Here is a 16,176-nt window from a genome sequence, read left to right on the forward strand (position 1 = left end):
CTTCAAAAAAGCTCAACATAAACCTCAAGGATGCCATGGCAGGATCAATTCAATACGAGAAAAAAAAGCCTAAGCAATTAAAAATAATTTATTTTTATTGGTACAGCATAGTTTCTAAGTTCAAATCATCTTGATGACAGGCTAAAGTATTGAGGGTAACTAGTAATGAGTCACAACTAAGATTTTATAGGATGGTTTTAAAGGAATGCCTCCTACATTGTAAACTCCTTAGGATTCTCTGACTTAGATATTTTAATTGCTTCTTTAATGAACTGTATTCAGGTAATGTCACACCCAGGATTTGAGAGAAGCTGTTTGCAGGAGAGATTCAGAGGAGCAGTGCCTGCTCACTTGCCATGCCAAGGGGAAAGTTGCTGAGAGTAAAACCAGGCTGTTTTTTTCTCCCATAACAATGGCACATGTGATAATTCATCACAGTATTAGGTAAATAATATGAAAGTGCTGTTACTCAGCAAAAATCAAGCAATAAATTGATTTTACTAGTATTGATGGGGAAAATAAAATAAGTGTAGGTTATATCCTGTGGTCTTCTGGATCAAATCTCTAAAAATTCTGCTGTCAGTAGTTACATGACATTTGTCACTGGAGGGAAGGGAAATGGCGGGGAAGGAACAAAGGGTCAATGCAGTTTGATAGGAAGTTGTCTTTCATTTCTGGAGGATATATTTGTTTCTAAAATGCTTTCTTTTTACATTGGATTGTTGTAAAAAAATTACTATAAAAAAATTAAGTGAAGAAGTACAGCTGTTGAAGACTGAATTATGTGATAATTCTTTTCCTTTACTGTCTCCTTTTATTGTTAAGTGATGCAAGCTAACATTTTTATTGCTTAAAATTAGATATTCTCAATTCCCTATTAAGAAATCTGATAAAACTAAGGACTGTAATACTGGGGGGATGGGGAGAAATGACAATGAGACATTTTAATCATTATACCCCAGTCTAGTTATTTTTTACTCTTACCAGTATAAATGAGAGCAAAATTGGTCCTGTAAGTATTAAGCAAAGAATGTTTTTCCCTTTTGATCTAAGGAAGACTGATTATGGGAAATAGCGTTCTTCTGGCTTTTGATAGATGTTATCATTCGTATTAGCCTAGCACCATTCACAGTACAGATGGTACTTTAGATATTGCTAAAGCAGAAATTAATGGTAGATGTTACCTCCCTTCTCCGCTGGATTTGGAGGAGCCGAAATAGTCTCTTACCTATGGGTAGGCTTTTTCTAGTCACTGCCTTTATCAAAAATATGTTTATTGCATGTGTAGCATTTCTACATTTTCTACATACAGAAAAAAAGAGTATTTTTTCTTCATCATACTGTAGTCCTTTGACTTCAGTTTATCCTTTCTATTCCTGCACATTTTTTGAGGTCTGTTACTTAACTTTGGTTCATAACACATCTTTTCATACTGTAGCTATTTTCCACATTGTAATTTGACAATGTATTTATTAAGTGTTAAATCCACTGGATACAGCATGCATAGGAAACCAAGTTATTGTTTATCAGTGAAGAGATCTTAAAATACTAGGACACAGGTTGCAAGGCTCGAGATATGGCAGAAAAAGCAAGCAGAAGGGATGGTAAAGGGCTTAGGATACTGATCTGGGGTATTGGTTTTCTACAATGAATTTAGGTATGTTCTGGTTGTTAGGATTCTTTTCATTCTATATATACACTGTACAGTGCCCTCTTCCCTGATTCTATAGCTAGGCAGACTCAAGGCATCATCAGAGGTGTAAACTTTGCTTGTTACAAGGAAGTTAGGAAGTTTATCTTGGAAACGTGGATGTGACCTTTATCTAAAATGCCAAGGTTAATAATACACAAATACCTGAATTATCTTCGGAACGAAATGTCTCTCTATATATTTACATTTTTTAAAGCATGTGGGAAATTACTAGTTATTTTTTTCTTATTGTTTAAAGCAAAAAAATAAAAAGTCATGAAAACGTTGACACATGGTATTTTGACTTGGTCCCTAAATCCACATATGCTTGACAGTACAGCAACGCATATGATCGTATCAGCTGTGATTTTTCTTGAAGATATACTTGAACAAGGATTTTGCGGGATTTAAAGCCTCAAATGAGGGGGACACCCCCACCCCCACCCCTTGTCCAAACGTTTAATGCTGATTTTATTTCTTATTGAGGAAAATGAAAACATACAACAAAAAGTTTTAACTTTTAGAAAGAGTTAGAGTTTGAAGGTCTTGAGTCTTACTGTTGTAACATCTTAAATTACACGTAAGACTCTTGAGAGCAAGCTTAGTAGTTCAAATTCACAAGTAGGATAGTACAATTGACTTAATTGCAGTTGTTCCTGCAAACAAGGATTTGACAGGGTTTGGTCTTTAATCAAAGGAGAGGACAGTGTAATTTTGTATGCTATGCAGATGTGAATTATAAGCACACTAATCTTCCAAGGTGCTTAGCGCCTCATCAGAGCTATTTGCCATTCTTTGTTTTTTTGAAGTTAATAATCACAATACTGTTCAGTATCTTGTGGAGTTAAGCCTCGAAGAGACCCATGGATATTCTGATTTTGAAAGCTTCATCATTTGGTGACCAGGATTTAAAGTTTTTTCATCAAAATCTGACAGTTCTATCCTCCTGTGATTTGACAGTTGCGTGCAAGACACAGAAGAGGGAAGCAGTGTGTAGGAGTTGAAAAGTTTGTTAGTAAGTAAACTAGTTACAATTGTTTCTTTCAGACATAGCATAATCTTATTGCAAAGTAATGTTTGCGGCAATTTATACATCCCTCTGTAAACTACAGTAAAAGTTGTTCAAAAGTATAGTAAACGCTTAGAAACATATGTGCACACATGTCTACTAATATATAGCATATGCATATAAATGCAGCATAAAGAGAGGCAGTAGCTCTACCTAATATATTACAATACTGTTGGAGTCTTTCCACAGCTTTAAATACAGTCATGATTTTATCCGATCATTTGGAAAGTGTGTGTCATTCATAACTACCTCCGTCTTTAACATTACATTAATTCCTCATCTGTTGGCTCTGTAGGAATTGTTTAAAATACAGTTTTTAACGCTTGAAATAAGTCAGCCCGCTTCCGAGTAATCGGGCATCTTCTAGGTCTCCTGGTGCTGTTCTGGGGGGTTGAATTGTTTCTCAGCCCTCACCCCTGGATGTTGGAAGCGACTTTCCGTGGAGAAAGCCCGGAGCGCCAGTGCTTGCCCGCGGATTCCCCGCCCGCCCTTACCTGCCCGGCTGCCTGCGGCGTCCGGCTCCGCTGCCGCTCCGTGTGCGGGCGCCGAGCTGCGCGCGCGGTGCGGGATCCCGCGGCCCCGGCGGGGCGGGACCGGCCCCCGCCCGCCCCCGCCCGCCCCGCCGCGGCGTGACGTCACCGCCCCGCCACGTGAGGCGCTGCGCGGCGGCTGCCGGCACCCGGAGAGCCCGGTGACGCGCGGCGGCCCCGGCTGGCGGCAGCGTGCGGGGCTTGGGGCTGGGGCAGCTCCTTTCCCTCGCTGGTGATAAAGTCGTTAGAAGCTGCTAGCTGATTAGTTACAATGCTTTCCACTTAGCTCTCAGTGTAGAATTTGAGAAAGGAAAAATTAAATTCCAAGTCATCTTCGTTAATCAGTTCTTCTAAGGGAGCTTTTTCTTTTTTGCATTTTTTTTTTTTAATATGACAAAATATGTGAGTTTTGCTGAACCCCTCTGAGGCTGATATGAACTACAACCCTTCCTTTTTTTCCCTTCTGTAAAGAGTCGGGGTCCTCAGAGGATAGTGTTTTATTTCCTGATGATGTAACTACAAAACAATTCTCTAAGTGATGATGGGAAGGCCAGATGAAATCTGATTTCTTTTTTCTCTTCGATGTTTTTCCTAAAAAACCCTTTCCTTTTCATATGTTTGTGTTTCAGCTAACACAATTAAGCAGTCCAACCAACTCTTTTTAAATGTAAAAAGGTCTTAAAGAAATGAGTTGTTTGTTTTAATATTTAGGAAAGGCAGGAAGTCAAAAAGTAGGATTTAGACTGAAGAGCTTAAAATGTATCTCTTGTACTCCCCGTCCTTCTGTGTACACCCAGAATAAACACTGAGAACACAAGGGAGAAATACTGGTAATGGGCACAAAACTTGTTGAAATTCCACCAAGGGTTATCAGGAGTTAATGGAATACACACACTCCTTTTGTGTTGATGGGTAAATGAGACCATCGAAAGGGGTTCTACATTATTTTGTGCAGCTCTGTTAAGGTAGGTGCATCCACAATTCAGTCATTTGAATTTCAGTTTTCAGATAGATTTTGGTGTAGCTTAAGCCATCCTACTGTCTGCTTTTTGTGTGATTTATTGTACTTGAGTGCAATGAATTTACTTATTTGGGGGTAACGTCTGTAGGTATGAAGATGAATGGTGATTAAAATGTTTGCATTTCATTAAAAAGACAGGCATCTCTTAGCTGCATTGCACATATTTACTCTTGAGTGTAGCCTGAAAAAGATATTTATGCTTTAGTGGGAAAATTCCAGCCAGTCCTTTTCACTGTGACTGGGTAGACTTACTCAGAGCATGGTACTTGTGTGTATGGATGATCCTGCTGTGTCCCCCTTGTAAGTTTCTGAGGAAGTTCAGATTTGGGTTCTTATTCAGAAAACTTCCAAATCTGTTTAATAGTGCAATACCTACATACCGCCCTTCCAAAATGGTTTCAGAGATAATGAGGTGTCTTGTTTGAATATACCAATGGACAGACCAGGATAATACTTTATTAAAGTTCCCTAGAATAGGAAATAATCAAATCCACACAAAAAAAATAACCTGTGCTTTAACTAAAATCAGACTGTTCAGTTGCTTGGCCAATGCTTTTGGGAACTAAGATTTTGTATCGTTTTTCTCAAAAGTGTTGTGCCAATGTGGATAATTTGAATTACATAAAAGCTCATCCAGGTGACCTTGATATGCAGAAGATGGAGTTGACTTCATCTTCAGCTACAAACTCACCATTTCTGCTGGGAGTCTTTAAAAAGACAGGACAACTGCAGGTGCAAGGTATTGTCTTAGAGCAGGCTGCGGAGGATGTTGTATCCAGGTAAGATTTGTGGGGGGGAGTCAAGGAAGTAGATCTGTGAAAGGTAGCTAGGACTTGAAATGTGCACACATTCTTTTTTACATATATGTGTGTGCGTACAAGCATACAAATGCTTAGAGTGGAACCTACTGTTTCTGTGTTTAACTTGGTTAATTTTTTTTCTCTCCTTCCCTTTGCAGTTGGTTTTTGGGTTTTTTTTTGGTTTTTTTTTTTTTTGTGTGGGTTTTTCCTCCTCCCACATCTTCCCCTTCACCTGCACACACCTTATTTCTCTGTTCTATTTCTGTGAAAACTGCCTGCATTTTTGTCCTCCCACATGAAACACTTGCTGTAGACCATAAACAGCAAAGGGTTTCTCAAAAGCTGGTAATCAAAAATTCATTCTTACGGTCCAGTTCTGTTCTGGAGTTGCTAGGCTCACAGCTTTAGATAGTGTTGGTGCTAAGTTTATTGGCAGTCTGGGGGCAGGCTAGAGCAGTGAGTAGGGAATGCAAATCTTCCTGTTTATGTCTGTGTTTACATCTGTGGATGGCCAAAGCATGTACTTTTAGTTCCTTAATTAATTCTCTGTTATACAAAAGTGCATATCTGTGACCTTCTGCAAAACAGCTTTATCAAAGAGCATCAGCTGAGTGTGTAATGACCTGACTTCCTTCTCTTGTATTGTTACAATTTAGTGAAGGACAGAGTACAGTACTGTTCCAAGCCCTGTTAAGGAACTATATCGTTAAAAATCCACCTTTTGGATTACTATACCATGAGAAGCTTCTTTATATCTGGGACAATGAATAGAGTTGCTGAGAAGCCTTCCTTTACTGTGTTTTTTACAGTGTATTTCAGTATCTGTAGGTGGAATCCTGGCACTGGTGAACTTCACCGAAGGAGGGGGGAAAAAAAAAGAAGCCTTTGGGTAGGCACATATGCCTGTCTCATTCTCCATTGCTCCCTGAAAATGAATTTGGTTTCCTTAGTTACTAGACATAGTTGTTCAGAATTGGTGCATTTGCAAGTATTGTGACAGCAAAAGAAACTGTAGATTTGTAGAAATTAGAGACCAGTTGAGAACCTTATTTAGATTGTTTGATGCATCCCCTGACAATGTGGGGCTGCTCCCTGCAGCCTGCTTGCAGTGGCTTTCATCTGCTCCCTCTGCTTATATTTTTGTATTGTTATTTGTGCCCACGTTCTCTTAGGATTTTACTTGCAAAAAATAGAAGCTGGAAAGATGGAATATTGTAGCAGGCAGGGAAAAGACAGGACAAATAAGCTAAAAGACTTTGAGGCTGTTGGTTAGACTTAAACTATGTAATTCCGTCCATGACTTCCGTTGTTAAACTACTTCTCTTTCCTTTTTCTTCGGTGGCAATTCATAGCAGCAGTTCCAGTGTCCTTAAACCCATAGCCTATCCATTGCACCATTTGAACCCTTCCTTTAGCCATTTTGTATCTAAGATAAATAAAGGAAATAAGAACTTGGGCCTCAGTTCAGCAAAGCACTTTAAAACATTGTCCTGTGTATTTTTGTTGAAAAAGGAAAGTATTTCAACGTAAGCGTGATTTTAATGATCTATTGAAATGCTTGCCTGAATCAGGCTCTTCGTCACATTTACTTCATTTAGGTATTGTTGAAGCTCAGGCTTTTGAAATTCTCCCTGGTGTCTAAATCTTTAGGTTACTTTAATATTCCAAAAATAGCCATCTACAGAAATACAAATACTGTTAAAGCTTTTATTAGCATTTTACATTACTTAAAACTGTTTGGATTTTTTGGAGGTGGTCTGCTTAAGCTTTGCAAATGATACTGGAGAACTGAAACACATGCAAGATGGATAATTTGAATTTTAATGGCTTCCATGAATGTGATCTGATGTTTAATGTTTTAATAACTCATGTGACTTCAAGGATTTTTCTCCAATGTATGCTCTGCCTTGTCTCTGAAGGCTATGGGAGTTCTGACATAAACTCAGTAGAAGAAGGCTCACTGTAATTATTTCTTGGATTGATAGCATCCTTCAAAAATTTTCGGTCCAATTTGTCTTTGTTACTGCTTCTAGCATTATGATTGACGTTCTCTTAGATTTCATCAGTAAAGAGTGTTTTAGTGTTTTATATCCTAATGCATAGATTAATTTCTGAATATTACAAAGAGAAATATGGAGGCTATTATTGCTAAGTGACAGTTGAAATGCACTGACAACTGATAAATTGCATGTGGAAGGCAGGGGGGAGAAGCAGGGAAAAGTTCTAAAGGAAACATTCTTTAGATTCATGTGTCTTTTACTATGTACCATGAATAGAAAGAGATTAATATCTTCATTACTGTGTTTTTTTAATTTTTTTGGCAGCAGGAAGAAATATTTTCCCAAACACTCCTATTGTTTGCAGATTCCATTATTCTTTCTTTTTTGGCAAATACAAATAAAATTCCTAGCCAAATATTAGAGATAATTGGATCCCTTTTTGTTGGGCGCCGCCTTGAGAAGTTGATGACTACATCTCTTAACTACTAATGACTTCTTTCCTAAGGAGAACTGGCAAGTGCTCCATATCAGCTTGTGAGATGGTTTCCTCTTGTGTAAGAGGAATAATAAGATAATGTTTTATGAAAAAGACATTTTTCGCATGGTAGAGCTTACTATGAACAAAGGTTAATAAAATCTAATATGTATGCCTTCCCCTAGTCTATATAAACCATATATAGCCAAGTAATCTTGTCTCCATAATGAAATGAGATAATGTACTTTAGTCTATGAAAACTCTGCACAATATACTGTATTTTAAGAAGCAGGTTGGGCTTGGAGGTTTATTTTGGTTGTGGTATTCTGCACTGAGTTTTTTTTAATTATATATACTACCACCACCCCCACCAGTCCACCCCCAAGTATGCCTGTCTAGTTGGGCTGTTTATTTCTGGAAGCATGACAGTCATTTCAGTATTATTGGAATAGCACAAGTGAGTTGTAATCATGTGGAGACTGTTGCGGTGAGGTACCTCGGGAGGTACGAAGTTCTGTGTCTGTGAACAGGCTTGGAAGTAGAACATATTTTAAATGTCTGTCTTTAGTCATTAGACCTCAGGAAAAAATATGTGACACTGTGTGATTAGTTTCCTACTTTCCTTCATCCCTCTCCTTTGAAATTCAGTAAAAGCAAGATTCTTCTTGTAGAACCTCAGTGAAATGGCGTGACTGACGCAGTTTGAGCTTCAGGTCTGACTCCACGTGAATCCCTCCCTGTCTTGGATCTTTTGTACATGTTAACCTCAGCCATGAATCCATTTTGTTCGAAGTGATCAGACCTCTTTCTGCGCAGTTTAAGTCTTGTTTGAATAATAAACACACAGGTTTGAGTGAAGTTAACTTTTTGCATAGACGTGGATTGAACATGGTGTCAGTGGAGGATGCTCCTTTCAAAGTTTTGATGTGCATGAGGTGAAGAAGTAGATGAAGTTGTTGCTGACCGTATCACTGACCATATCTTCCCTTCTGCTTTTCCGTTCGCGTCTGTTGTCTCTTCACTTGTTGCTGGGTGGTGCTGTTCCACCAATGCCTTGGAGTGCAAAGCCCAGCACGCAGGGAGGAGGGATTTGATATTCGGCGCATTTCTTAGTAGGTTGCAAATTTTACAGGAGTCATTTGAGGCTATGGTGTTCTTTGAGAGCGCAAGCTTGTGGCGCACACACTTAGGTGAATTCAGACTTGTATGCAGCTAAGGAACTGTTAGGAGGCTTGTTGGAGCTGTTTATACTATATGTAGAATAGTGCAAAGTTGTCATACTCTTTTTAGTGATTAAGTAGAGAGAGTCCAGGATCAAAATGTATTGTGAGTCTTACATTTCATTGTTACCACTCTCCCGAGTAGGCTTCTCTTGTTTCCTACTGCTTGACCCAGTGAAAATACAGCTGTTAAAGAGGGCTTGTCTGAAAGGTTGTAAAAGAATGACTATGGATGCTGAGGAAGGCAAACTTTGCAAGGAGAGAAAATATTTTTTTGTTGGCCTGCGTGCAGTAGCTGAGTAAAACACAAACATCCTCTTGGGCCCACAGGCCTCTAGATGCTGGCATTTATGTTATGAAACCTACATAACAAGAGACATTTTTTTCTGCCTTGATAAATTTTTCCCTCTTAGGATTCCGGCTAAACCCCACATTTTTAAAAGGCTTTCCTTATTCTCTGTGATGGCAGTAGCCATACACTAGTCCCTAGTACAGTACTAGAAGCACAGTACTTCAGGTTATTGGTGATTTTGATACCTGTTGAAGGAATCTGTATTGAAATAATGCAGAGGCAAGTGTGTCCTATACGGGCGGGTTTAGATTGTGGATTCCTAGCAATGTAATATTACTTGTAAAACTTTGATCCCTTTGGGATTCAGAATTGTTGAGCTATCTGATGGATTCATAGTTCAGAAATGTGACTGGGTTGTGTGGTTCAATTCTGTAGTCTGGAAAAGTGTTTACAGAATTTCTTGATCTCCTAATGTGTAGTCACATGTAGTTCTTTGTGTTAGTCTTGCCCACAGCAGGTACTGTTCAAGGAGTCTCTTGGGCTTGGGGAAATGTATTTAGCAGACTCGGATTCTCTGTAGCTCTAGTCTGCAACAAAAATTTCACAAAACCCTTGAGTGAGAAAGGAGAACAAATACAAAAGGGTATTAATTTGACTTTTTTATGGCAGCCTGCATGACACATGTCTGCGTTAAAAACTGTTACCTTAAACTCAGCAATACTAAAGTTGTGTCGTTATCTGGGAATACTTTTATTGATCTCAGGTCTCTGGATGTTATGTCAACAGGATTTACTAAGAAAGTCTTTCAGGAGATGAACTAAATGCTTGAGTAACCTACAGATTGGTTTATGCTTGAAAATTGTACTCAAGCACAAAGAAGTGATTTAAGGAAATTCTCTTGCAGCACCTAAAGGAATGACAAAATTTCCTTTTTAGTCCCTAAAATCCTATGTTCTTCAGTCTTCCCTGCAACCTTCCCCAGTGCTCTATGGTCTGCTTTATTTTGTGGGATTTTTTTAGTTGAGTACTTTTGTTTTTAATCTGTTTTGTTCAGCTACCTATTTTTAGCTGTAAGGATGAAGTTTCTGTGCCTTTTAATGTTGTTTCCCCTTGGTAACTTAGTTGAAAGCATTCTGACAGAGCATTGTTTCTGGCTTCTGTTTGCTCTGGCTAGTGAACTCAGAAGCCGATAATATGAAGATTAATATTAATTAGATGACAGTTTACAGTCCATGAAAAAAATTGCGTGTGATCATGATGAACTGTGTAGACTTCATTAAATGTGGAGATGTATTGGATTCTTTTAGTGATACAATTTCACGTAAGAGAACTCTGAAGTGGCTTCTTTTGCTACGAAATCTCATGAGATGTTTGATAAATGTTAATGATTTACCTTATAAGCAGACTGTGTTATTATTCAATAAAAAATTAAACAAGCTGATTTCTTAAATGGGGTTATAATTTCAAGTTGTTCCCTTGCATATCTTTTTAACATAGCTGTTTTTTGCTAGCAAGGATAGTACAATAAAATATAGACCTTGGTACTCTTGGGTGACTCTACAGAGTTTAAGCATGGTAAGTTTGTTAATCTTCGGGTTGTTCCCCATGTGTCCCCTCTATCCCGTCCCCAATAAATATGTAACTGTATGTATAAGTAAATATTTTTGCATAACTCTAGCCAGTAGCAAGGGCAAAGGGAGAAAAGCAATTCTAGTTATTGTAATATAGTACTTAGGATGCTGCTTGCAGCCTTTTTGTGAAAAATGGCAATGCTTGTTATTGGCTTTAACTTTTTAAGTGATACATAAAGAAGTGTGGCAAACATGATGAAGTATAACAGAGTCCTAGAACTAGAAGTTGCAAAATAGTATTTTCTGAATTGCTAAGGTATGTTGTGTTGGTTAACCAAGACCCAGTTGTGTGTGACCTCTTAGAACTTGATTCAAGTTGGCTTTTCCTATTCCAAGATGTCTGTGTTTTAGGATATGTGAAGTTGGTTTTTTTTGTTCTTTGATGGATTTTTGGTTTACCCTCTTTTTCTGGTTTTATTTGTTTTTATTTCAGAATCTCTATAGTAGACAAGCAGAGGCTATTCTCACATAAAACCAATCAGTCCTCCTTGATACTGCTGCTGAGTAAAGAGGAGCATACATGGATCCAACTCTACCAAAATAGGAATCATTTTGCTGGAAGCCTAAGGTGTGTCCAGAGTGACATAAGGTTGTACAGAGCTTGACAAGAATAAACACTCTGTTTGAGAGTTATAACATGTCTTTGACCTTGTGGCTTGGGAATGTAGGTGGAGCCTGAACTTGTAGCTATCTGTGTATTATCTAAATCAATGGAAGTAGAGCTCAAAAGATGTTGCTATGTATAGTTTGCTCAGTGGTCAGTGTGATTGGTGGTTACTTGGAGCATTCCTGGTGGGGATAGGTATCCCTGGAGCAGAAACACAGCTGAGAGGCCTGTGGAAACACATACCAGATGATTTGCTGGAGGAGAGCAGGGTATGAGTGGGAGTGAATTCTGAAATGCCTCCAGACCTTTTGGGAATTGCTCTGAAAAGTTTGCATATGCAAATGTACACGAAGGAGTTGTGGATACTTCTGAGCTTTTTCAGATGATGGTTCCAAAGGATCTTCTCTGTTTTAGGTATTTCTCAAAAGCGGGAAAGCTGCCCATTTGGGGTAGTGAATTCCTTTCTGCAGGCTTCAGGGAGTAGCATTAGTATCTGAAGTAGGCAAAAGGGAGATGGGAAATCATGTTTAGCAAGTATAGTAATTTGTTTCTTTTCAGAACCGCAGGGGAACAGGTAGACCCAATCACCCTGTGAAGGTGTTTTTGGTTTTTTTTCTTGAACTACTTCACAAGGTAATTAACAAATCTTTTCTGTTCTCTTGTGTTAGTCTGTGCTAGTCTCTTGATTTTTAAGTTCATCCAGGAGCCAAAAGCAGTAACAGAGGCTAACGTTTGTCAGGTGAGGTTCCAGTTTGCCTTTGCCATGTTGAAAGAAGAAAACTTGGATTACTAAACGGTGGAGGGAGGACTGTGTGAAGATGCCAATGTCCAGTTGCCAGTGGAGTGACTGGAAAGGAATGATTAAGTGCCATTTTTAGCATTTGTGCTGGAATGCAGGGAGGCTTACGATTGCACTTCTGTTCCCTGAGGGAGGTCAATGGGAAAGGGAGGAGGTCCAGAATCAGGCAGTAGTCCACACAGTTTCGAATGCATACTTTTTACTTTGGCATTAATTTGAGTTTAGAAAGGGAAACGTCTGTGTCTTGCATTTCTGCATGGAGTTATCTTGGGACTCTTCAAATAGGGCCAATTTATTGCTGTCAGTTTCATGGCATTGAGGATGGCGAAAATGGTCACCTCTTTCGCAATGAAGAAAAATGCCCACTTTGTTTTCCAGTAGAGCTTTGGGCTTGATTTGTTTGTCTGTCTTCATTCTTCTGACCCTGACATTGTTGTGTCTCTCAAATATTCATAGTAATCTCTTCAGTGAGAGTGATTTTGCTGAGATGATAATCAAATTTTGTTGTTCTGTGGTGTGATTCTTCTGGTGACTACTTGAACATTTTACTTTCAGAAAGGTTTTTTTTTCCTCTTTTAAAAAACACTTGGTCATTGACCTGGAATAATGCTGTATTTAAAGCCCCATGAAGTGACAGTCCTTATAAAAACTGTGTGTGCGTGCACGTGGTCTTTGGACATTTATAGGCTATTAATGTTTCTACTTTGATGAACAGAATGTACTGGGTATTGTGTTCAGTTGCAGCATTTGAATGTGAATCCCCAGTTAAACATGTTCATAACTCTTAAGCTACAGGTGTATTGCTACAGGTTGGATTTCCACATACAAATTCTCTTAAGAATTGCACATATCTTGCATGTGTTGACTGCTGCCTGTTGGGTATATGCATAGCTTGAAGTTTTCTAGAATACATTTTTCATGTTGTTAGTCATAAATACAAGTTGGGAGAGGGTTTTTATTCTGTTTTTTGAGAACCTGTTAACTTCAGAAAAAGGTGGGTTGTTCTGGGTGTGTTTTTGTGTGACTAGTTTTGAAGACAGTTGGGATTCTTTTTTTCATGTCAGAAAGTTTGTAAGAGCTACAGAGCAAACAAACCAGAAAGGGGGAGACAGCCCTCCAGCAGCTGAATGGTTCAGACTGAAATGTGCTCAGGCTTTTGAATTGTGGGCATGCTCAGGTGTTTTGTTACTTCCAAAGTAACATTACATCATCTTATTTGCAAAGTCAGTACTACAGTTGTCTTTACATCTAAAAGAGCTCTCAAGTGGGATATCAAATATACACATTACATAACCAGAACAAAGTATTTATTGGTTGATTATACCCTTAGGGTGGGATGCTGAATTGGTAGTTGCATGTGGAAGGTGTAATCTTGCAAAATTAACGATTTCCTAACCTTCCTGTCAACAACTGCAAAGTGAAATAATAGACCGGGGATAGGATTCACTTGGGAAGGGTGTGGCTGAAGAAAATAAGATTTTAAATTGGTTAAGAGTTCACCTTCTTTCTGTAAATGTACTTGAATGCATTGAAACAGACAAAAAGAACTAGAAGAGTTTTACAGATATGTTTGTAGACTGATTTGCTAAAATTTCATGTGGTGTAATTCCTGTTAATGAATTCAAAGGAGGCAGACCAATTTCCACTAAGTCTGTGGTTTTAATTTATTGGAAAGTGATCCACTTATAAATACTGGAAAGAAACTTTTTTTTGGTTATGGAATATTAAATTTGTCTTTCTAAGCTAATCTAAGCACTTATTAGAGTTATTCGCTTGTTAAGGACCATATGTGCAATATTATCGTTATGTATCTGGCAACTTCAATTGTCCCAGTTCAGAACCAGTCTGATTTTAACTAAGACAAGTTTTTTTGTGAGAAGTGTGATATGGGTTTTGTAGTTCTCAGGCTATATGGAAGTGATACCAAAGTATGGTCTTCTGTTGATTGTGATGGTATTTTGTATGATCTCAGTCTAGTTTTAATGAATCTGGACTTCATAAACCTCACCTTAAATAAGATAAATAGGTAAGTCCCTACTCTGTGGGAAATGAGACCACATTAGAAAAAGAAAAAAACCCAAAGCCCACCAAAATAAAAAAAACCCAACACTTAAAAGCTAGGGCTTTATGTTATGATAATCTCAGGCAATTTACTGCGTTGTCTTAACATAGTGTTTATGTGTGCCTTCAGGGTAAAATGACACCAAACTTTCAAATTAAAACCGGTAGTCAGCCTTTGGGTTTGTGTACTTTTTTTGGACTGGAAGGTGTTTTTCAGTCAAAAGACTGACTGAACCCAAATACATGGATTTTGCTTCTCTTTTCCCTCTTGCCCTGCTCCCAGAGTTAATTAGGCACCAGTGTGTCTCATCCATCAGTATTGACTTTGCTTTAGAGATATATTTGCAGAGGAGTGGTAACTTGTTGGCAACTTTTTTGTTAATGTGCCTATCTCAGTGTATCCTCAGAAATAATAAATTTCATGTGGTCATTTCATAGAATCCCCCAGTTCTTTTCCATATTAGTTCCAGATGGTCAGTGCTCCCATCAAATCTTGAAACAAGATACTGTGGACAACTGGGGCATAAGTGCATGTAATACTGAAGATCTTCAAATGGAAAGGAAGGCAAGCACTGCAAAGACTTACTTAAAACTTCATTATATATTTATCTGTCCACAGCAGGCAGTGTGGTTCTTAGGCTTTTTTTTGCACCTTTTTTTCCCCGCTTTCATCCACAGGACAGAGCATGGATGAGTACTCATTAGGCTTAATTAATATAGTTAATATTAAATTTTTTGATGAAATAAAATGAATGCAAGTTCCAGCTTTTATCCATTGGATGAGCAATAGGTGGTGTTTAGTATCCTACCAACTTGCTTTAGTTATCAGCAGTTCTGTTCAGAAAGGTTTGGGCTGCGCATGTGTGCCATTTTCTCCCTGACAGTTACTCATGTAGGCATCTTTCTGTTTCAGTTTCCAGGTGATGTTTGTACCAGTTGTGGAGCAGACATTGGGACAAAAGATTATTTGTTAATTTGGAGAGCTAAATATACATGTTACTGATGTATGTTTAAGCAAATGAGATTAGGGAAATGAGATTGATTTCTCCACTCCCCCGATACTGGTAGAAGAACATCAGCTGGTGGGATTTCTGTCCTTTGGCAGTGGAGCTTGCCATGTGACTTTCCTGCCTTTTGGCCTCTCTGACTTAAGCCTGAATATTCCTTTTTCAGCAAAAGGACCAAATAACTTTTGCATCCCCTCACTAACAGTGAGTCATTTGAAACTTTATGGGACCCAGTACTTGCTGCTTTACTCTGCTGACTGTTCCTTTTCTTCATATGCTTTCTGAAGAAAGTTGCAATTGAAAAACAGCTTCGTGTGTTGTGAGGCCCTTTTTGTTCATATTAATGATGGAAGTAAGTGGTGGAGGATTTCTACCATTTTCACTTCTGAATCAGCATAAATATGAGAGTTTGAGCTATGTTCTAATTGTTTCTGTTTATCAAGAAATGTGATAATTTCTTGTTAACTTGCAGAAAAGATGAGGTTAGTATCAGTAAGGGCAGAAATTTTTAGCACTGAAGAAGAATAAGAACAACATAGCATCACTTCACTTCGGGGCCACTACTCTGAGAACTGAGGAAAAGCATTATTCTACATGAATTTCTTGGTTTCGTAGCATACCTTGGAAGTAACAAACATAAGACCCTAGGATGACAGTCATGTTTAAAAAACATGTAAAATTAACCAAGCATGTCTAGGAAGAGTGTCACTCAATAACAAAACACAGGGTAAAAGTAAGATGTGTTGGATAGTTTCTATTCTTAGTGTGAACCCATGCCTTTAGGTAATTAACAACATCCTTACAAAATAAAAAGTAATACCAGGCTTCAGGCTGTGCATCTTTATTGGTTTTATTGTGGTATTGAGAATTTAAATGGAGGCAAAAGGTGTTTCTTTGACCTCTGATTATGCAATTTAAGTAATTTTTCTGGCATTGAATATATGGTGGTTTGTGGGTTTTTTTGGCTTTGAAAG

General features: G+C 38.3%; 2 protein-coding genes across 4 annotated transcripts in view; one reads left to right on the forward strand and one right to left on the reverse strand.

Annotated features, from left to right (window-relative positions):
- The window catches only part of FILIP1L (filamin A interacting protein 1 like), a 35,559-nt gene extending 30,290 nt beyond the window's left edge, over nt 1-5,269 (reverse strand). The window contains exon 1 of the mRNA XM_080376017.1: nt 3,254-5,269. The gene's annotated coding sequence lies outside the window, so the exon portion shown is untranslated. The remainder of the gene's footprint in view (nt 1-3,253) is intronic.
- CMSS1 (cms1 ribosomal small subunit homolog) overlaps nt 1-16,176 on the forward strand; it is a gene marked incomplete at its 5' end in the record, with an annotated part of 239,809 nt that overhangs the window by 32,755 nt on the left and 190,878 nt on the right. The gene's annotated exons all lie outside the window — the stretch shown is intronic.

Source organism: Falco punctatus, assembly GCF_963210335.1.
Source record: "Falco punctatus genome assembly, chromosome: 2".
NCBI lineage: Eukaryota > Metazoa > Chordata > Aves > Falconiformes > Falconidae > Falco > Falco punctatus.